General features: G+C 39.1%; 1 protein-coding gene across 8 annotated transcripts in view; it reads right to left on the bottom strand.

Annotated features, from left to right (window-relative positions):
* Positions 1-23391, bottom strand: part of LOC131227532 (uncharacterized) — a 61945-nt gene that overhangs the window by 15876 nt on the left and 22678 nt on the right. Inside the window, exon 16 of one of the 8 annotated variants that reach the window (XM_058223333.1) lies at positions 3457-3527. The exons of 3 other annotated variants lie outside the window; for them this stretch is intronic. The gene's annotated coding sequence lies outside the window, so the exon portion shown is untranslated. Of the gene's footprint in view, positions 1-3456; positions 3583-3785; positions 4020-7675; positions 11823-23391 lie in introns of those variants that run through there. 4 more of the 8 variants (XM_058223327.1, XM_058223330.1, XM_058223331.1 and 1 more) reach the window with 4 other exon arrangements.

Here is a 23391-nt window from a genome sequence, read left to right on the forward strand (position 1 = left end):
CCCGATATTTAGGCTCTCAGAAGAAGTTGAAACCTAGGCATGCCAAATGGGTCGAATTTCTTCAAGAGTACTCGTTTGTTCTCAAGCACAAGGCCGGAGTTGAGAACAAACCCGCGGATGCCCTTAGTCGTAGGGTTGTGACTCTCCATTCTCTGAGAGTAGAGGTTACGGGTTTTGACCAGTTAAAGACGAATATCCTGAGTGTCCGGACTTTGGAGAGAGATGTGTCACTTCTAGAGGATCCCACGAGGACAGACAGTTTGTCATTCATGATTATTACCTGTTTCGTGGAGATCGGCTATGCATTCCTCGCACGTCCCTACGGGATTTCCTGATATGGGAGCTACATGCAGGTGGTGTAGCTGCCCATTTTGGAAGGGATAAAACAATAACCCTTGTTGAGGACCGATTTTACTGGCCAAGTCTCAAGCGAGATGTGGCTAGAATTTTAGGGCAATGTCATACATGTCAACTAGCAAAGCAAAAGAAACAGAACACAGGATTGTATACTCCTTTGCATGTGCCATATGCCCCTTGGGACGATCTTAGTATGGATTTCGTGTTGGGGCTTCCCAAGGCTATCAAGAAGCACGATTCCATATTTGTCGTGGTGGACCGTTTTTCCAAAATGGCCCACTTCATTGCATGCTCCAAGTCGTCGGACGCCTCACACATTACTCGAATCTTCTTTGATGAGGTTGTTCGATTGCATGGTTTGCCGAAAACTATAGTGTCTGACCGGGATGTCAAGTTTGTGAGCTATTTTTGGAAGACACTGGCATATTATGGGAACTCGTCTGCAGTTTTCTTCGGCATATCATCCTCAGACTGATGGCCAGACTGAGGTGGTGAATAGGAGCCTAGGCGACTTGTTGAGATGTCTGGTTAGTGATCATATTAGGACTTGGGATGCAGTCTTGCCAACTGTAGAGTTTGCATATAATAGTTCAGTAAATAGGTCTACGGGTAAGAGTCCGTTTGAGAATGTTCTTGGTTATAAGCCTAGGAGACCTATAGATTTGATTCCCATGTCTGTGTCACGTCGTCCTTCTAAGTCCATTGAGTCCTTTGCACATTACATGCATGATTTACATAGGGAGATTAGACAAAGGATTAATTCAAGTAATATAAATTATAAACTTCAAGCAGACATGCACCGTCGATTCAGGGAATTTCAAGTGGGTGATGAGGTCATGGTCCGTATTAGGCCATAGCGAATACCACTTGGTGCCACTAAGAAATTACATGCCCATAGCACAGGACCATATAAAATTTTAAACCATATGGGTCCCAATGCGTATATTCTCGAGCTTCCACCTACATTGAATATCAGCTCTACATTCAACGTGGAAGATATCGTGCCATTTAGAGGCCCACCTCATGATCCACACCTTGAGCCTCCCACTGATCAGTCCCCTAACCCATGCTATACTTGAGCCTTCCTCTTAGCCTGCACCCCCCATATCATCTGTACACATGAGAGAGCAGATCGAGGACATTCTGGATGAGCAGATAGTGTCTACCCGCCACAGTGGATTCCAGAAGTTTCTCGTCAAGTGGAAGGATTGACCTACATCAGACTGCACGTGGATTACAGAGGCAGAGCTACAATGGCTTGACCCCAATATACTAGAGCGTTATAGGAGTTTTGTCTCACCAGTGGCGAGACTTTCTCAACCGGGGAGAGTTGATGCGGACATCAGAGTGTACCAGCGTCATCGTAGGAGAGCCCTAAGCCCTAGCCCAACCCAGCCCACACTTTATTTGGGTGATCACTACTTGGGCCTAGCTCGTGGGCCACTTTGAAGACCCCATGTGCATAGGATGTGCATCATGAAGGCCCCAAACTAGGAAGATGCACATGGGCTGCATTATTTGGAGTGCCAAGATAGTTTTTGAGAGTTTTGGTTGAGATCCGACCATTGGATCGCGTCCGATCATATGGTGGCCCACCATGTGATCAAGTCATTTTTCAGTTTTTCGTGTCCATTTATGTTTTATTATTTTTCTACACATTTTGGTTGGTTTGGATTTCTTAGTGGGCCCCTAATTTGCTAGATTTTAAAAGGGGCATGTTGGTCATTTTACTTTTAATGTAAAAATTCTATTTAAGGGGGAGAAACATCTGACCCTAGGGTGGGGAAGAGTACACGCTTGTTTTCTAAAAAGAAGCATTTCTTTCTTCCATGCGACTTAGAAGAACCCTCCATGAGACTTGGAGCAAGGTGGTGAGATTCCATCTTTTTGTGAGCGTGCGACTCGCTCACTTGTTTATCTTCTGCAAGGTATGGTCTTTCCATCTCCTTCAACTCCTTTAAAAAAATGTCTTTGATCCTATCTAGCCTAAATCCTTCAATCTATTGCACCCAAAATCTCGACACCCTATATCTCTGCCTCTCACATAAAACCTACCCTAGACCCTCTCCCAATTTCTTCCCACAACCCTCAATTCCCAAATTACAGATTTATCCCACCCCATATCCCACATGATCTTCATCTCCTCTAAACATAGTTTATGTGGTGAAGGAGTATGGTAAATTCTATGTGTGTATGAATCTGCCCATGAGTATTTTGTTAATATTCTGTGCCAAGGGGTTGTTCTAACAACCTTGACATCATGCGATTTAATCTTTATATGATTGTGTGCATGTGGGGATGATTTCTAATGAAATGACATGAATTTTTGCTTGCTGAAATTACTGTTTGGTGAACTGTTCTGCTGAAATTATTGTTTAGTGAGCTTGGCCCATAACCCACAGGTCCTAGGATCTATATGCTTCGAATTGCCCTTTGACTAATCTCCTGTGAAACATGACATACATACATGTATCCTACATCAACGCCCCATGCCGTTGGAGATTTAAGTAACATCAATGATGAGGTTTAGGAGTTATCCTTTCCTCAAATTCCTTGTGGATCCAGTGACGTAGAATATAACCTCGCTTTTTTAACTTGATAAAATACTAAAATTTCATTAAAGAAAGCGAAATACAAAGACCATAGATTTTTTTCTTTGAGAGAGATAAGCCACTTTATTAGAAAGCTTGCAAGAAGTGAGAAAATAATACAACAAAAGGAAACGACAAAGGACTAAAAATAAGGCTGGCTGAAGCAGCCTTTACATAAAGACCATAGATATGTCCAACAGTTATAACTATGGTCGTACTCACTAGGCATTACTTAGTGTTTCTCAAAGAAAATGGACTTCGTAAAATAGACAGGAAGGGAACTTGTTTAGAAATAGCCACCATTGCATGATTTAGTTTACTAACAAAGAATCCATGTTTACTGCAAAACAGTCAATTATAACTGGTGATATGAAGTTTTTGCAACACAAAAATGCAGTGACTTCTAATCAAGTGTAGAATGAAAGACTGAATTGATGGAAACTCCAATAGTGCACTAGAAAGTCAAGCTGATAATGGTGAATATATTGAAGTTCCAATCAGTTAATACCTTTACAAGACGATAACCCTACATATACATCATTTATATGTGGCTCCCAAAAATAGAATTGATCCAAAATCCTTCAGAAGTCAAGTGCAAGTTGCTGGGTTATTCACATGGCATCAGAGATCCATTCTATGGGAGATCAGAATCTTGATTATAAGTATGCAAAGGACTAATATAACATACTTCCATAAAAACTTTATGCACAGTTGAATAACATGCAGAGGTGAATATCATGCCATTACAAACAAATTTCCTTCTGTATGACCTAGCACACCATATAAAGACCATATCAACAATTATTCTCATTAGAACTAGCAAAGCTGCACCATGTATCCCCAGAAAATGACATTGTGTATATTCTCAGAAAAGATGCTGCTTAGGAGCTTAAACATAAATCATCACCTCAGGTCCTCAGCTTGGGAGGGTACTAGAGACGGTGAATTTCCTAACAATTCTTTGATGCTATATATTTATAACATAGTATCATCAACAGGCCAACTTATTGTCTTCATAAGTAGAGACAAAATAGTAATAATGGGTCTGTTCAGAGCCCATTACAGTGCTACCTGCATTGAAATAGGAGCATTTGAATACACTGTTTCTTGTTTGGTGTGAGAGCATGCTATGTTGTTTGCATGCTTATTAGCATAATACTATTTCATCACTAGCTTTAATCTGCATATTATTGAAATGGTAGGATTCCCAGAAAAAAAAAAAAAAACTGTAATCCAGCTATGTTGGTAAGGCATAAAAAGTGGAGATGACCGTGATGGTAATCAAGGACAGATGGTTTGTGCACACATTCAAGAACTTGTACTCATGTCACCATTAATCAAAATAAACCGTTCAAAACACTGGACCCATTGTAGATGGAGACAACCTTAAAAAACTAATCCGTGGGACAATCTTCATCCTTTGATGTATTGCCTACAGATAGTTACGAAGAGAAAACATCATTTATCTATATTCAAGTGACCTGGGATTTTTCAATCGGAAATTTTGTTTTTTTTTTCTTCTTCTTCTTTTTCTTTTTTCTTTTTTTTTTTTTTTTTTGGGGGTTGAAATGGTCCATCAATAGTTTAATAGATAGATCAACGGACAGAATTACCCTATCCATGCTCTAAAATGAGTTGTATTATTTGTTCAAAAGTAGAGTCTTTAATGTAAGTTTACGTGAATTCAGGAGAAAGCTATTCTGTCAGTTTTGCACCATTTAAAACTTGTTTAAACAGTGGTTGCTCTTCAACCTTACATGGAGCCCTACTTGATTTCAACCATACACATGGTATAGTTGCACAGCAATTCAAGCCGTCCAAGTCACTGACTCAACAGTATGGAGCCCTGCTTTGTTTCAACCGTACACATGGCATAGTTGTTCGACAATCCAAACCATCCAAATCAATAGAGCCCCACTTGGTTTGAGCTATACACATGCATAGTTGTACTACAAACTGAACTGTCTAAATTGATGACTCCACTACAGGGGAGCCCCACATGGTACACGGACCAGATTTCACAAAAGTACACAATGTTGGAGTGTGTAGCATGATTCATGTATGACATATTGATTATGTCATCCAAACAATAGATTGAGATGTTCACATAGGCATATACCAATAAGTAGTGTCATTGCCAGACACCAAATATCCATTATAATGATAATTATAATCAGTGTTCGCAGTATCGATACTATCGCCAATATTATTGTTATCACTGGCCAGCGACACGATATCCGCAGGAAAACCCTCGGAACTTTTTATTTTTTATTAAAAAAAAAAAAAAAAAAAAAAAACAGATTTCTATCCATCTGATATTGTACCATTTTTTGTTTGGCGATATCACAGATATTATCTGCAGATTTATTCCTTTTGGCTTGCATAATTACCCAAAAAAAAAAAAAAAAATCCAAAAGAAAAAAAAAGAAACAAAAGAAGAAGAAACAGGAAAAAGCTTTGAATTCAACAATCTCGATTTCTTACCTTTTTTTGCTTCAAATAGAAGTAAGATTCAAATTGCGTACGAGGTTTCGACGTGAAATCTGCCAAAAAATCCTATAGATTTGGGTTTCAATGAGGGAATTTGGGAAATTTGGAGAGATTTTAGGGTTTCGGTCCTTCTGGAACCCTTTTCTTTTTCGAAAATCGGAGAGGATTAGCTACTGACGGGTTGAGTGGCAAGATTCGCAACTAAAGTGACGTCAACAAGTTTTGTGGGCCCCACCATGATGTATGTGTTGTATCCACACTGTCCATCATTTTGGAGAGACCATTTTAGGTTATGAGACAGAATGAGGCAGATCCAAAGCTCGAGTGGACCCCACCACAGAAAACAATGGAGACAATGATGTCCACCATTGGAACCTTCCTAAGGCCCATCATGAGATTTTTTTTGTGATCCAACCTGTTAATAAGTTAACACGAACATAAACAAAGGGAAAACATAATAATTAGCCTGATTGGAAACTTTTGTGGCCCCTAAGAAGTTTTTAATGGTGGCCATTCAATCTCCATTGTTTTTTGTAATGGGGTCCACTCGAGCTTCAGATCCGCCTCATTCTTTGGCTAATGCCCTAAAACGATCTCTCCAAAATGGACAGTGTGGATATAACACATTCATTATGGTGGGCCCACAAAACTTGGTGACATCACTTTAGTAGCTAATCTAGCTACTCGACTGTTGTGGTACGTGTCGTGCAAAGACGAGCGCTGACGCTCCTCAGCTCCGAGTTGTACGAACGGTCCAAAGGAGATCAAAGTATCATGCCCCCCAAAATGATGTATTTATTATATCCACACTGTTCATTCATTTTCCAAGATCATTTTAGAACATTAGCCCAAAACTGAGTCATACCCAAAGCTTAAGTGGAACACACCACAACTAGAAGTGGGGACAATTATTCTCACAGTTAAACCATTTGTAGGGCCCACCATAACATTTATTTTCCATCCAATCTGTTAATAAGGTCACACAGACCTGGATGAAGAGGAAAAACAAATATCATATTGATCCAAACCTTTTGTGACCCCTAAAAGGGTATCAATGGTAGATGTTCAATCGCCCATTGCTTTTTACAGTATGGTCCACTTGATCTTTCAATCCGTCTTATTTTTAGGCTCAAGCCTTATGACAAGCATGCCTAATGGATGGACGGTTTGGATATAACACATACGTCATGATGGGACCCACAGAACTTGGTGACGTTAACACACTCCGCTTCCCCTTTTGTGTGGCGTTAGCTCGAGACGAACTTCCTGTGCGGCCTGTGGGGTCCACTTGATGTATATGTTTTATCCAATATGTCCATTCAATCTAGAAGATCATTTTAGGGATCCAATCTATCCATTCAATCTAGAAGATCATCTTAGGGATCCAATCTGTCCATTCAATCTAGAAGATCATTTTAGGGCATCAATCAAAAAAAAAAAAAAATGGGACTCTTTTAAGGCTAAAGTGGATCACACCACATGAAGTAGTGGAGATTGAATGCTTACAATTGTAACTTTTCGGTAGGAACAAGTTTTGGATCAAGCTGATATTTATTTTTTTACCTTCATTTAGGTCCATGTGACCTTATGAACAGGTTGGATAAACAAATAAACATCAAGATGGGCCTTGCAACGTTTCAAACAGATTGGATGGCAAATAACTCAATCACCACTATTTAATGTGGTGTGGTTCATTTGAGCCTTAAATTTAGGATCATGCCCTAAAACGACCTGTCAAAATGTATGGACGACGTGGATAAAGCACATATAATATAGTGGGCCCCATACAGTCCCTAATAGGTCCATCCATCTCTTGCTAGGTACCGGTGAAGCCCAACTTGGTTGAGACCTTCGAAACATCGATGTGGGTGGGACCCTTGACTGTAGGGGCCACCTTGATGTATGAATTGTATATCCACGCCATTTATATGCTTTTTCAACTTATTTTAGGCCATGGTCCCAGAAATGAATAAGATAAAAGTGTCAGGTGGACCACATTACATGAAAGAGTGGTTAATGACCATTGAAAACCTTTTGTGGGCCACAAAAGTTTTACATCAAGATGATATTTGTTTGTCTTTCATCCAAATTCGTATGACCTTATCAATTGGTTGTGTTTTCATATATGTCTTGATACATATATAAATGTTATACATCATATTTGAATATAGTGGTCCTAGTTCAATCGGACAACGCATTACTTATGACCCTATACAAAGGAAACTTATTATGTGCACTTCTGTTTTTTTTTGAGATTCCATGACTTAAAAGTGTGCATTAAGGTCTTTTTTAATAATCCCTGAAGTTTCATTGAAAAATTCAACCATTTTCCCAATGTTTCCCCATGTTTCCCAAAAAGTACGATAAGTTACGCGATACAAACGATATATCCCGTGCGATAACCGATACGTATCTGTATCCCAAGGGTGCGATATATTGCGCGATACCGATATTTCGAACACTGATTATAATCATTTTAAAATAACTATATCCAGGCAACAGTGACACGAACAACATCATGCCATGGCACGCCCCAAAAGGGCCCTATATTCATAAATGTAAATATCCTAACCAACTTGAATGAGAAGCATGGTTTTAATGCTCAATGATGCATACTTAGAATTCAAATAGAAAACATATTAGTCTTATGACTACTTTACCAGTAAAGCTCCTATCAAGGGGATGCCAAACTAATTGACCATCTTATTAGTCAGATTTTTCCTCTGATGGTCAAAAATGTTTAAGAGTTTTTCAATTCTACAAACCAATCTGTACGAATTCAAAGCCATTATCCAAGCTAAACATGCACTATGTTATATTACCCCAAAGCTAAATATGAATCAGAAAAATAAAAGATGACAATGAGAATTTGCAAAATCATCAGGAAGCCAATTTATGCAATATTACCCGAGTACAGGTAAGGTATTGTGCACATGTACACCAAGGATCAGGTCCTCACAATCCAAATTCTCAGGATGCATACAGAAAGAATGGGTCACGGCTCATGAGTATAGTCAGGGTAAAAATACTTTCCTAACACTATCACAAGTTGAATTTGTTGCCTAATTAGTGATTTACTAAAAAGTCTAGCTAACAAATCTAGAGTTCAAATCCCAATAGTTCTTGATATCAAGCCTAAGGAGGAGGATTTGTCCTGTGCTTACGAGTATCCAAGCAGCATCTGACTAGGGCAATCACCTTTTTTTTAAAAAAATAATAGAAGGAAGAAAAACAAAGAAGCCCAGAGTACAGCATTTGACAAGAGTAAAATTTATAATTAAAAAAGTATGATCACAGAAAAAGCAGGAAAAAAAAAAATATCCAGAACTGACAGGAAATCGACAAAGAATCTACGCCTGGTGAGGAAACCCAACTTGAGGCAGAAAAGTGAACAAACATTACAACAGGCATCATCCACCTTTGCTTCAAACCCAGTAAAGAAACTGGACCAGGTGAGGATTACAAAGGACAGAAACAGCATATAACTTACTCTGGTGAATTTGCATCTCACCAGCATTTTATCACATATTTAACTAGTATCAAAGAAACTTTACATGAATATGCACTTAAATGTTGCAGGAATGATGCATATCGATAATCATTTGATCATGTCTTCTATCATTTTTACACAAAAAAAAAAAAAAAAGCCGCATCAGCTAAATCAGGGGAACAAGAGATTATATACCTACTAGAATGACCAAAGGGAAGGAAATGCATTACAAATTCAATATTCAGTTTGATGATGCCAAGATATTAAGTATATAAAAGAGAATTTCTTTTGCATGACTACAAAAGTCAGTTGGAGGAGGAGATCAAATGGCGACAGCAGTCCAGAGCCATGTGGCTCAGTGAAGGGGATAGGAACAAAGTTTTTTTCACAAACTTGCTAACACCAGGGCGAGGAATAATGACATTCATAACATTGTGGTGGACAGGGCCAGGTTGGGGGAAAATACAAAGTTACACTACTGTTCAATTCTATAATGATCTTTTAGGCAAGAGTTGGGTTAGGCCAAGGCTTGATAATTTAGCCCTCTCAGCGATTTCTGAAGAGGAGATTACATCTCTTGAAAATATGGTGTCTGAGGATAACATCAAGGTAGTAGTGAATGCTTTGGGGTGGGACAAGGCATCGGGGCCGGACGGTTTCCCCTTGCACTTTTTCCAGGAATTTTGAGAGTTGATGAAAGGCAATGTGCTTGCCTTTATTGTCAAGTTCTTCGAAGGCTATTGGCTTTCTTCCGAATTGGGAGCTTCATTTATTGCTTTAATTCCAAAGAAAGAAGGGGCGGATAGCTTGCAGGACTTCAGGCTCATTAGTTTGATTGGAGCTCCTTATGAAATCCTAGCAAAAATTCTGGCAACTACATTCCGTACGGTCCTAGGGCATCTTATCTCCAATGTCAAGGTGCATTTGTTGAAGGGAGACAGATTTTGGATAGCACGCTAATCGCTCATGAGTACATTGACTCTCACCACAAGGCAAGAAGGGTCTGGTTTATAAGATAAATATTGAAAAGGCGTATGATCATGTCAACTAGGACTCTAAGATCATGTTGAGTCGACTCGACTAAGATGCTAGGAGAGGTGGAGACCCATTAACTAGGATCAAGAACTTGGCAGACCGCACACAAACCCGGTCCGCCAAAAGAGCTTTTCAAGTCCTCGGGAGGGAATAGGCAAGGGTATCCATTGCAATCATTCTTGTTTGTGGCGGTAGTGGAAGCCTCTAGCAAGATGTTGGACAAAAAGGTTTATATGCCGCGTGAACTTCAAGTTTCTCACCTATGGTTTGTGATGATACTATTCACTCATGATGTAGGTGTATCCATGGTGGACAACTCAAGGAAGGGTATCCGGTGCTTCAAAGTTGTGTCGGCCCTATAGGTGAATATTCTCAAAAGTTAAATGTTGGGTATCGGCACTTCAGAGGAGGTGGTGAAGATGCTAGCGGAGGTGTTCGGCCATAAGGCCGGGTCATTTCCTTCATCTTATCTAGGCCTCCCCTTGTGCATTGCCAAGCTTGCAACGCATTTGTGGGATGATGATTGAGAGAGTTGAAAGGAAGCTGTCTTCATGAAAACATCATCATCTTTCCTTTTGACGCAAATTGACATTTATCAAAGCAAGATTACCAAACCTTCTGCTTTACTTCTTACCGCTCTCCAAATGTCTAACAAATGTTTTGAACAAATTGGGGAGGCTTAGGTGTGATTTCTTATGGCAAGAAATAGATGAAGGGAAAAAAAAAAAAAACAAGTTTCATCTAATGAAGTGGAAGAGGTATGTGAACCATATGAGGAAAGGGGTCTGGGTATTAGAAAGTTGGTTTCTATGAACACATCACTTATGGGTAAATGGCTTTGGAGGTTCGGTAAGGGGGGTGGCCTCTAGAAGGAAGTAATTGCTAAGAAGTTTGCCATTAAAGTGGGGAAAAAAAAAAATCTTCTTTATACATGGGCTATGGGCTTTCCAAATTGGGGAGAAGTTCAAGGGATTGGGTTTTCCCTAGTTGATGATAAAAATATCAGGTTTGGGGAGGATGCGTGGTTGGGTGAGAGAACTCTTCACGAAGACTTCCCAAGGTTGGTCGGCTTGGCCATGAATGCGGACGTTACCATCGATCTATGCTTTTCGGCTTCAAACAAGGGTGGTTTGGACCCCTCCTGACCGCATGAATCTTTTAAAAGAGGAAGAGGTGGAGTTCATTAACTTGTTAAAGCGACTTTTCTTGGTAACAGACCTTTTGAGACGACTAGATATTCAATGGTTTGGATCAAATAAAAGTTATGGAATTTTTGGTTGGGTCCTTTTACATGTTGATCCATGGGCTTTCTTCAAGAAATGAGAGCACAACATTCGATTCTATGAGGCCCCTTCCAAGGTTGCAATATTGGCTTGGTTGGTGGGTAGAAAGAAGGTGCTAACAATTAACAAACTTCAAAAGAGAAAGATGATGATTATCAATGCCTACTTGCTATATTTGCAAAATCAGGAGTCGGCCAACCACTTACTCAGTCACTAGCCTTTTGCTAGAGTTGTGAGTGCGGTTCTTGGTTATCTCGGCGTCTCATAGGTGATGCCAAATTCGATAGCGAGCTTCTCCCTCTCTTAGCATGGGGGTGGAATTAATAAGAGAGAAAGGGAGTTACGTAGGTTATCTTTATCAGCCTTTGGGCCTTGTGAGGAGAGAGAAATAATCATTGCTAAACAAAAGTGGGGTGGTTTCAGAGATTTTAAAAAGGGCAACGTTGGATGTGAGGGATTGGGTGACTGGGTCTTGAATTCTTGATGTTCTTGGCAATTGTTCCCTCTCTTTTGATTCTTGGTTTGCTTTGTATTCTTTTGGTCGCTTAGGCCCTCTTGATCAATAAATTTGTCGCCCTAAAAAAATAAAAAATAAAAAATTTTTTTAAAGAAGAGTGGTAAGTGGTAACTCCACACTTCTCAAAATCCATAACACTAATATAGATATATGGCTATATTCCATCCAATTCACGTTCAGTTATGTGATTTTTTTTTTCATATGGATTTTAAACCATTAAACTAATTTTAGTTCATCAAAACTAACTATTAAATCGTGTACTCATAGCATGCTCTTTTTAATAGAACTTCTAATATTTCCAAAAAGCAATGTATCAAAAGTGTAACTTAAGCAGCTGAAATGAGGATGTTGAGATGAGTGGCAAGATGAGGAAGGAAAGAATTAGAAATGATTGATTAACAAAATTGCACCAATAGATGGTTTGGTCATGTGCAACAGAGACCAAGAATTGCATCAGTTAAGATTGGTACAAGTTTAAGGCTCTAAAAGGGTAAGGGGAAGGCCCAAAAGGACATGGTTAGAGGTAGTAAGAAAACATTTGATGACCTATAGTCTAATTGAAGCTATGTTCCTCGATAAAGTGGAATGGCAGAACAGGAGTCATGTAGCCGTCCTACTTGATTGGGTTAAGGCTTTAGATGATGATGACAAGTCTATTCAAAGTATGTTCTAGAAATATCATTCACTACACAATCTTTGTGGTGAGATAATGTATGGCATTCCCTCTATATGAAAAGAAGTAAAAGATTTTTCTTTAGAAGAAAAAGAAAGGTCAGGAGTTCATAATATGACCCTAGTGACAATAGGATATGGTAGACCATGTCATAAAGTATCCACAAAGTATCTTGTACCAGCATCGTTACTTACCATGTGGATACAATAGGTATGCTACAAATTATTTAAGTTTTTGAGCACTAGGGTGGGCCTTTGCCTCTGCTTGGCTAAAATTCATGTCCAACTTTTATAAGCAACAGAATTATTTTAGAAAATAAACAAAGAATACATCATGGAAGTGGAAAAACTCCTTTTTTAGTGTTTTTTTTTTAAAAGTTTTTTTTTAAAAAAATCTTTTTTGGACATTAGAATTTCTTTATTTAAAAAACCAAGAAAAAGAAAACATGAACAAACAAAACGACTCACGACAAGCCTAGTGGAAGAAATATCAGCCAAAAAATTCCACAAGCAAGACCCCTATATTAGCCCCAAGGATCACTTATCTCCAATCATTGAGAAGGTCTTTAAATATGCTATAGGAATTATTCAAGTTTTTGAGCATTGGGGCAGGCCTTTGCCTCTATTTGGCTAAAATTCATGTCCAACTTTTATAAGCAACAAAATTATTTTAGAAAAGAAACGAAGAATACATCAAGGGAGTGGAAAAGCTCTTCTTTTTTACATCAAAAGTGGAAAAGCTCTTCTTTTTTACATCAAGGGAGTGGAAAAACTCTTCTTTTTCTTTTTTTCTTTTTTATTTTTTTAATCTTTTTTGTACATTATAATTTCTTTATTTAAAAAACAAAGCAAAAGAAAACAGGAACAAAACAAAAAAAAAGACTCGCGACAAGCCTATGGAAGAAATATCAGCCAAAAAAGCCGACAAGCACGACCCCTGTATTAGCCCCGAGGATCACTTATCTCTAATAACCGAGAAGGTCTTCTAAAGCCACTCCCAAATTTCACTGAAAAATCCATGAGACCATTCACCCTCTGTTATCTTTAGCAAATGATACTGCGCAGGATTCCTCAATCAAATCATAGTTCTCTACAAACATGAATTAACCTTGGCCCAAGAGATGACATTGGCTGAGTAACCTTCAAAAATGACCAGGAAGACTTTAAATCAAGCGACCATCTTTGACTACATGAAGCAAAGAGGTGGCCTATGCCCACTTGGAGTCTTCATGCAAATGGGCCATTGAACTCAACAACTACAAAGATCATACTGTTTAAGTTGGATTAATGAGCAAGAGATACCGTTGGATTTGGGGTCATCCACAACCCAATAGCAATAAGCGGGAAGATCTTAAACAAAAGAGAGCACATGAATGCCTCTTTCTATTCAAAGATCATTCTCTTTTTTTTTCCTATCCATGAAACCCACAAAACTGCAGACACCAGCACAAACCAAAGGGTGCACCGACAACAAGGTATTCAATAATAGTAACAAGGCTGTAACGGCCAATCTTATGGCCATTGATATGTTAACGGCCATTATGGCCCTGTAAAGGTCAAAAAAATTAAAAGAAAGAACTATATTGACCTTGCTTTGAAAGAGCCTTTTTTTCCGGAATGATTGTTGGCTTGTTGCATCCTTGTATCGTGTCCCACCTTTACCATTACATAACCATTTTTTAATACCATGCCTGATAAAGCCCCATGTAGGCATGAACCACTCTGAAACCAAATCAAGAACATTATTCGAGAATATTGAAAGCCACCCCAAATTTTGCCAGAATATCAACCTAGACTTCTTTCTCAACCTTATGATGAATAATTACATGGATCTTTCCAAGAACACAATAATACAAGCGGTCAACAGTCAATATCTTATTGATACAGGCATGCAAAACAAAGGCTTTCATCTTCAGGGGAAAAGCGACGTTCTGAATTTTGGGAAAAGGAGTAGAGCTACTAGGTATGGTTAACCTTAGCTAGCTCCTAAATAGTGAACGAATAGAGAAAATCCCGTCCAATGGCAATAACTAAATATGCCTATCAACACCTACCCGACCTAAAAGAACCTCCGACAGTCTAGCAAAGCTCCTTAAAAGCAAGAACTAGACAATTACTACATCCAAGGTGTTCCAAAACGGTGATGGTAACAGCCACCATCATTACTGTTATGATACGGGTCGTAAAGGCCGTTATAGCCTTATTTATTTTTTGAAAAAACTGTTATAGGACCATTACAGGGCCGTTACAAGGCTATTACAGTCCGTTACAAGGCCGTTACGAGCCATTACGGACCGTTATGGCCTGTTTTTTCAGTAACGGCCGTAACGGCCATTTCAACCTTGTAACGCGTAATGATTATGACTATTACCATTACGTAACAGCCGTTACATAATCGATTTTGAATACCTTGACTATATCTCTAGAAAAAGTTATCAACAAAGCCACCTCTGACTTTGAGGGACAATATCACTTATAAATCTTCAAATGCATTCACAAAGTGATGCATCCCAACACCATGTGTCCTCCGAAAAGCAAACGGTGGCATAGCCATTACCCACCTTGAAACGAAGATGAGTATGGCAAAAATGTTGGGCAAGATATCACTATCCAAATATGCAAAGCCGAATCGTGAGAAGCACGCTTGATGGCCCACCCATTGCCTGCAATATCATATTTCGCTGCAAGTAGCTTCCTCAACAATTATATCCAACCTCCACCACCATAGGCAAAGAAAGGTAACATTGCACAATCAAACATCTTTGATGCATTTTATTTTTTAAGAACAACATTTTATTAAGAAGATCACCAAACGCGAGAAAAGAATAAAACCCAACACAACACAAGACCCCGACAGAAAGGACCAGCCATTTCTGGCACCCCATATCACCCAAAATACAGCCATGATTAGAATTCTCCACAATGCCTTACCTGCTCCAATTCCTCTCCCATGTCAGCAGATTTTGGCATAACCTGGGCCATAGGAAATAAATCCAAGAAGTGACCCTAGACTGTAGCAACAAAACGGCAATGGATGTAAAGGTGGTCAATCGTCTCCTCACTCTCCATGTACATTAAGCAAACGTTGGGGGAGAACAAGAGTTCTTCTTTGAAGGTTGTCAACCGTGAGAAACCTCTTTCTTCCAACAAACCAAACAAACACCGCAACATGAGGTGGCGCTCCATAGAACAAATGATGGAAGGCAGACGTTGGAAAATGGCAACCTAACTCTACAATGATGCTACATAACGATTTGAAGGAAAATTGTCCCACTCAATTTCTATCTCAAGAAATGTTGTCCTTCGACTGAGTTGTTGGCTTAATAGAATTAACGAGATCCAACAATCCTGTAATCTTGCCAATCTCGTCTACCCACATGTTTCTCCTAAATAAGGGAGACCACACGACTTCTGATTCATGAACAAAGAAATAAGAGACCACGTGACTTCTGATTCACGAACAAAGAAATAATCCACAACCACGGCGAAATGATCCGAGTTTAAGCTAGCAATTATTGAAAAATTTTCTTGAAATGTTGTCTCCACACCAGAAATCTATCCAAAAGCAGATTCACCTTTAGTTTCCAAGCTTGAAAGACATGCTGCTATGAACAAGATGTTTCGTGGCCGCTATTGCTTTCCATATTCTTGAAGTTCTATACAACGAGGATCTCTTCACGAACCATCCCCCTTCATGACTTTCATACTTGCGAGCAACAAGCTTCCTCCACCTGCTTCCCTCTTCTATTGAGAATCTCCAAATCCAATTGCCCAATAGAGACAAATTGGAAGGAACCAAAGGTTTCACCCCCCCTTCTTAAGGTTCATGCTTAAAAGCAACAAGCTTCCTCCACTTGCTTCCCTCTTCTATTGAGAATCTCCAAATCCATTTGCCCAATAGAGCGAAAATGAAAGCAGTCTCCTCCCCCCCCCCCTTTCGAGGGCTTGCAAACCTCGTCCCACGTAAGAAGGTGAAACTTCCTTTCAGAACTCGCCGCCCTCCAAAAGAAATCTCTTCTCATCTTCTCAAACCTCTTCAACGCAGAAGTTGGGCATTTGAACAGAGACGTAAAGAACATTGGCATGTTAGAGAAAACCGCCTTAAGCAAGGTCAATTCGCACCCTAAAGAAAGATAGCAGCATTTGCAAGAAGCTAATTCCCTCTTGATCCTCTAAATCACTTTGTTCCATAAATGTTTAGTCGACTTCCTAATGTAAAGATGCAGTCCAAGGTAAGTGCATGGGAACTCTCTGGGTTTACATCCAAAGATATTAGCAAGAGAGGCAAGCTCCTCACTCTCCACATGAACACCCAACATCTCCAACTTGGCGACATTTATCTTGAAGCCCAAAGTCGCTTCAAAACACAACATGATTTTTCGAAGGTCATCTTTGATGCATGGTGTGCAAAAATGGCTATGTAACAACCGTTACGGCCATGATCTAACAAAACAGTAGACGCTACCATGCGTTACGAAACTGCAACGGCCATCATGGAAAAATGACTTGTAACGACCCGTTAAAGGCCAAGGTATTTCGTATCGGTAACAGTGGCCGTAACGGTCACCACCATTACCAATACGGGTATCGGCTGTAACGGCCGATATGGGGGCGTAATGACTATTACGACCACCGTAACGGTTGAAAATTTTCTTTTGCCCGAAAATGTCTTTTAAAAAATATTTAGAAAATCAAGAATAATGTAAATATTCCAAATATGTATTCATTTTTTGTTTTGAACATGTTTATGGTAGTATAACGGTCCACTCTTTTGGTGAGAGTGTTGTATCGGGCTGTCTAGTGAATTTGTGAACATGATCATATGTATCTAATGTTTACATATCACAATCAAGCATTAAAACTACAAATAAGAAAATTTGCATAAATACTACTTTTTCAATTTTTTGAAAAGAAAAAAAGGCAATCAGAGCTTCTAGTCGCTCAAATCACTTCAATCTAAAATATAAAAAACTATAGAAAGAGTGGTCGAAATCTATGGCAAAATGATCTAGGAGAGTTTTTGGAATGAGGAAAGGAAAAAAAAAAAAAAAACGTGGGGGGAGAAATATGGATTTAAATAGAAAAAAAAAAATGGTCGTTTTTCGAACGTTATGGGGCTAACGACCCTTACGGCGACCGTAATGGCCCATATAGTCCCAAAAAATCAATTGCCTCGTTTCACCCCCGTATCGCGTAACGGTCATGGTTGTTACCTATACATACCGGCATTTACGGGCATATCGTAACGGATACAGAACACCTTGTTATAAGCCAATGTTGGTTTTTTTTTCAAAAAGTAAAAGAAAAAAACAAAAAGTCCATGATGTCGTTAAGGCCCGTATCGTAACAACAACGACTGAGGCCATTACGGCTACCGGTACTGTTATTGAATATCTTGTTCTGATCCCAAATCCCTAAAGCACAATAGTTTGCACACCGCGGTCCAAGCACCTAAGTGAAATTTATATGCACTTACATTGTCATCCCACAAAAACTTTTTGGTGTCGATTCAATCTTTGCAGAAACCAACATCGGACATCCTAGCATAGAAAAGATAAACAAGTAAGCTCACTCATATTGACTTAACTAGCATCCTCCTCCTAAGAGGGATCTTCCCCTTCCATGTAGCTAACTTATTGTTAAACATTTTGATGACCGGTTACCAAATTCCCTTTCCTGATCTACCAACAATGGGAAACCTAAATGCATGATTGGGAAAGGAGCCACCCCACATACCTCCTTCCAAGCAATAGCATCGCCCTCCCCACTAGTTTATGGAGTCAAAAACTGACTCTACCCCCTCCTTCAAAATGAGTGATACAAAGGAGGGTCCAATTAGTTTGCCCTTTCGTGAAACTCCCAAATTGTTGCCATCAAGTCATATTCAATCACCTCCCAATAGGGGTCGCAGTGAGTCAAGAAAACTCGCAAGTCAACTGCCCGACCCGCTTTTGAGGTGGGTTTAAGCCAAGCTAAGCGGGTGACAAGTCGGACTCGAGCTCAGGCTAGAATTCTGACCCATTTAAGTAAATGGGTCAGGCTTGGACTAAACCCCACCCGACCCGTCCCAAGCATAAAGGTTATAAAGGGGTTGGGCCAGATAACCCAACCCGACCCAAAATCTAAAACAAAATAAAGCATAGATTTTTATTTTTTTTTAATGTATATATTCACTATCTAGGCTACGTTGTGCATGGCCTTAGTGTCACATTCCATTCTTAACCTGAGTTGGGTCATGGCGAGTTGTGTGGGGTCAATCGAGCCCGACACATTTACTTGGATTTTTATGTGGATCGGGTCAGGTCAAAGGGTAAATGCATCATATGTTGGGTTTGGGAAAGAATTATTGGCCCATTTTATAAATGGGTCGGGCTTGGGCTGACCCCGACCTACTACTGCCCCTACCTTCCAGCATACCTAAAAAAATACCTAGTAGAAAACTGCCAGGGCCAAGTGCTAAATCCCCCTTTTGACCGAAAAATCATACTCCATTTTGTCAAGCTCAAAAGGAGCTCATAGATCCACCGCTTGATCAGCTAAGATGGTGATGCAAGACACATGATTTGATGCTAGCATGCAACATGGAGATTATGAAAGAGTCCATAAAGTAATTCAATTAACAAAAGATGCTAACCTACCAAGTAATTAAGAGTAAATAATAGGAAATAAAATTTAATTTAACCTAAATCACATGCCCGCATGCTAAGAAATCACATATATCAATTAATGAAGGATAGAACTTCCAATTTAGCATAAGCACGTTCCACACTAAATGGACAGATTCGTAGGTTTTATGATTAGGGTTAGGAAAGGGAAAATCTAAAATATGGAGAATTAGGGTTTATGGGAATTGGGGATTTTGGAATTAGGGTTTTTAAAAATTGGAAAAAAATAAGAAATTGAAGATCTAGAGTTTAGAAGGTTTTATTGGAAGGGAAAAGAGAAAGATATTAGATGAAGAGAATACCTTTCGAAGAAGAAGAATGAGAGAGATGTACCGTGGAATTCACCACCAAACAAGCTTCTACCCTTCCACAATTTAATCAGAATGGAGGATTTTTTTAAATAAAAAAACTCAAGAAAATAAGGAGGAAAATTCCTTCACACAAGAGAGCTCCACTCTTCTTTTTTTTTCCTTCTCAATAACACCACTAGGGTTGGAACTCCACCCCTCATGCTTTTATAATAAAAAATTCAGAATTAAAATCCAGCATAATTACAACTATGACACTCAAGTGGTCCATTGTCCAAAATAAGAAAACTAAAACATATATTATCAATCTCGACCATCAAATAACTCCTAAAAATTCCAAAAACCATAAAGAAAGCAAGATCAGAGTCCAAGGGGCCCAGATCTAAAAGATCTGGTGGCCCGATGGCCTAATCAACAAAATCCAACACGAAATAGAAATCCTATGACTAAAATGGTCTCCTAAGCAGCCCACAAGCATCATCCCAAGGTGGGGTTTTCCTGATGCACGTCCAATGCATGTAGGGTCTTTAAAATGGCCCGACAGGGCTCATCTGAAACTCCTCCCTTTCACGAAAAAAGTTGCGCTGATGTGGGTGGTCATCACCATCTCTGGTATACCCGAGTAGGTCCTCTGATGTCCCTACTCGGAATTAAAATTCAGCATAATTACAACTATGCAACTCACTTAAGTGGTCCATCGTCCAAAATAAGAAAACTAAAACATATATTATCAATCTCAACCATCAAGTAACTCCTAAAAATACCAAAAACCATAAAGAAAGCAAGATCAGAGTCCAAGGGGCCCAGATCTAAAAGATCTGGTGGCCTGATCGACAAGATCCAACACGAAATAGAAATCCTATGACTAAAATGGTCTCCTAAGCAGCCCACATGCATCATCCCAAGGTGGGGTCTTCCTGATGCACGTCCAATGCATGTGGAGTCTTCAAAATGTCCCGGCAAGCCTCATCTGGAACTCGTCTCCCTTTCACAAAGAAAGCTGCGCTGATCTGGGTGGTCGTCTCCATCTCTGGTACACCCGAGTAGGTCCTCTGATGTCCCCATCAGATGGCATCTAAGAAGATACTACCCAGCAGTGCTGGAGATGAAACTCTTCCAAGAAGGCAGCCTGAAAGTGTTCAACAAAAAAGGAACACATCTCTGTTCTATCCAATAGTCTCCTTACCCACTCTAATTAAGGGAAATCTAATTCACACTCCTGTGAGGCCTAGCAACTTTGTGATTGTAAGCCATGTTAAGGTACCCCTACTTAATCCATTTGTCTCTTCTTGGATAATAGCAAGCTTAGCCTTTGCTTCTTTTGTAGCAACTCCATCAAGGGTAGCACACCCACACACTCCTTAGATCTATCAAACTCAACAATCCTCTCAAGGATAGCCTTCGTCAAAGCCTTGGCGTGGATAAAAACTTCCTTGCTCCAAACCCTACGCGAAAATTTTAGGAATCTAAGCTTCTTGTTGAACCTAGATCCAGCATCTCCCTCAACCGGGCACTCTTAAAAGAGATTTTTTTTTTCCATGACCTAAGCATCAAGACATGATTTAGTTGGTAAGGAAGAAATATGTTATTTTTTCTCCTAAGCAATGGAAAAGAAACGTTTAGAAATGTGGTAAAGCAAGGATAGTCCCCCCAATACAACTTGTCAACCTCATTGCACCTTTCTTAACTACAATTTTAGCAATCTTACCCACATAAGAAAACAGTATATTTGACCTAGAATGTCATGCACAATTCTATCACATTTCTAGAATATCCAAGAACCTTAACCCTTCCAAAAAGGTTGAAGATTAATTACATGAACCTCCAACCAAGGTGTCCCATTTTGAATAATGCTTTGGACTCATGCTCTAAGCCCTACTTCCAGTTGTTTGTACCCACTAACATCTTTAAGCGGATACGTTCTGCTCCTGCACCTGAATTTTTTGCTGCTTCACTTCACAGATTATGCACCTGTCAATTAGACAGTGCGCAATCTCCACAAGGGTTGCCCCACCAAACTCACAGAACAAAAAACACTATTGCTAATTGACTAAAACAATTGTCCATATTTGGGCACAATACGGTTTGAAGGTGCTAGAAGATCATAAAACTAAGGGCACACTTGGATCCTAGCCGTTGAAGTCTTGGGGGTTCTAAATCCTCATATTTTCACAAGTATTGTGTTTGGTTCCAAGAGGGGCTTACAAACCCTAGAATTATAAATCCCCTAAAGAACCCATAATCCCCAAAATTGGGGAATTCGAAAGGAATTTCTGACTGCAAGGAATTGCAATTCCCCTCTTCTTGTACACAGTCCCCTCACCCATGACATGCCTACTTGGAAACTAGTCTCTGAGTGTCTGTCAAGGAATGCACCAATAGCGTCATTGCACAACTAAGAGCACGAGTTTTTTAAACATTCCACTTCACGACTCCCCAAGTTCCTGCAAGTTCCAACTCCCAACATCAAAACAGACCCTAAGCCCTATCATGCTCTTTTAAAGTACTATCTATATCAGTGTTTTGAATAGCATACATAGCGTAGCTACGATGCCAGGTAGCATTAGCAAATAGTGTAAATCTCCTTTAGCGTATGCTACAAGGGTCATAATGTATGTAGCATACATGTAGCGTACACTACTTTTTTTTATAAATGATAATTGTATTTTGTATTTTGAACTTAATACTATAAGCCTGTGAAATTTTAATTTCTTTTTATACTTGTGACTTGTGGTTTAAATTAGACATTAATTGATGTGACAATGATTTGATTTGGTTTATATATGCGGATTGGCTTTTGATAAATGCTAATTAATAACTTGTTTAAACATGCTTATACTCAATGTTTTAAATATCATTATCACATAATGTCCCGCATCCTTGGGATACGGGAACATATTGGTTACCACATGGGATATGTCGGTTGTATCGCGTAATGTATCGCTGTTTTTGGGAAACATGGGAACATTGGGAAATTGGTGGAATTTTTTAAACTTCAAGGATTGTTGAAAAGGACATCAATACACACTTATAAATCAAAACATTACAAAACCAAAAAAAAAAGGTGCACATAATTGGGATTTCCTTTGTATGGGGTCCTAATATATGCATTGTCCAACTGAACTGATGCAATTATATTCAAAGTCTATTCATATAATTTATAAACGTAAGAAGACATGATTGGAAACACAAGCAATACATTCAAAAGCAAAAGAAGAATCACTAGATCAAGTTACATACATGTTTGATTTTGTGTTTGGATACAAAGATTGCAATTGATTTGTGAGAAATTAAGAAATTTCGAAAAATATCCAAATTTTTGCAACTTGGCCCATCTCCCTAAATCTCGAAATCAAAACTCCAAATCCATTAATTTTTCATGGAAAAAATGAAGAATCATAGATTTGTAACCATTTGACATTGATTTAAAGTAATTTACAACAACAAAAAAAAAAGTATCGGATATCGAAAATGTTCACCAGATTGAATAGGTGGAATATATCGACACTACCTATGCATTTTGTATCGCACAAGTAGGATACAAGATATACCGTGGGATATATCGGTCGATATTTAAAACATTGCTTATACTTGAAAAATGAATAATCTTTTAGCCATTTTTATATTTTTTTCCTTACTATTTATTATATTTTTCTATTTTAAATTTTAAAATAGAAGTATTATATAGCTTACGCTACTTACGCTACAGAAGGTTGAACGCAACGCAACACGCTACCGCTATTTAAAACACTGCTATCAAGGTGTTCATAATAGGTTACGTAATGGTAACGGTGATAACCGTTACGTGTTACGAGGTCGAAATGGTCCTAACAGCCGTTATAGAAAAAGCAGACAGTAACAGCCATGTAACGGTCCTGTAACAGATTTTTCAAAAAATAAAAAAGGGTTGTAACGGCCGTTACGGCCCGTATCATAACGGTAACAGTGGTGCCCGTTACGGCCACCGTTACCATTTTGGAACA

Source organism: Magnolia sinica, chromosome 15 (genome assembly GCF_029962835.1).
Source record: "Magnolia sinica isolate HGM2019 chromosome 15, MsV1, whole genome shotgun sequence".
In the NCBI taxonomy this organism is placed as follows: domain Eukaryota; kingdom Viridiplantae; phylum Streptophyta; class Magnoliopsida; order Magnoliales; family Magnoliaceae; genus Magnolia; species Magnolia sinica.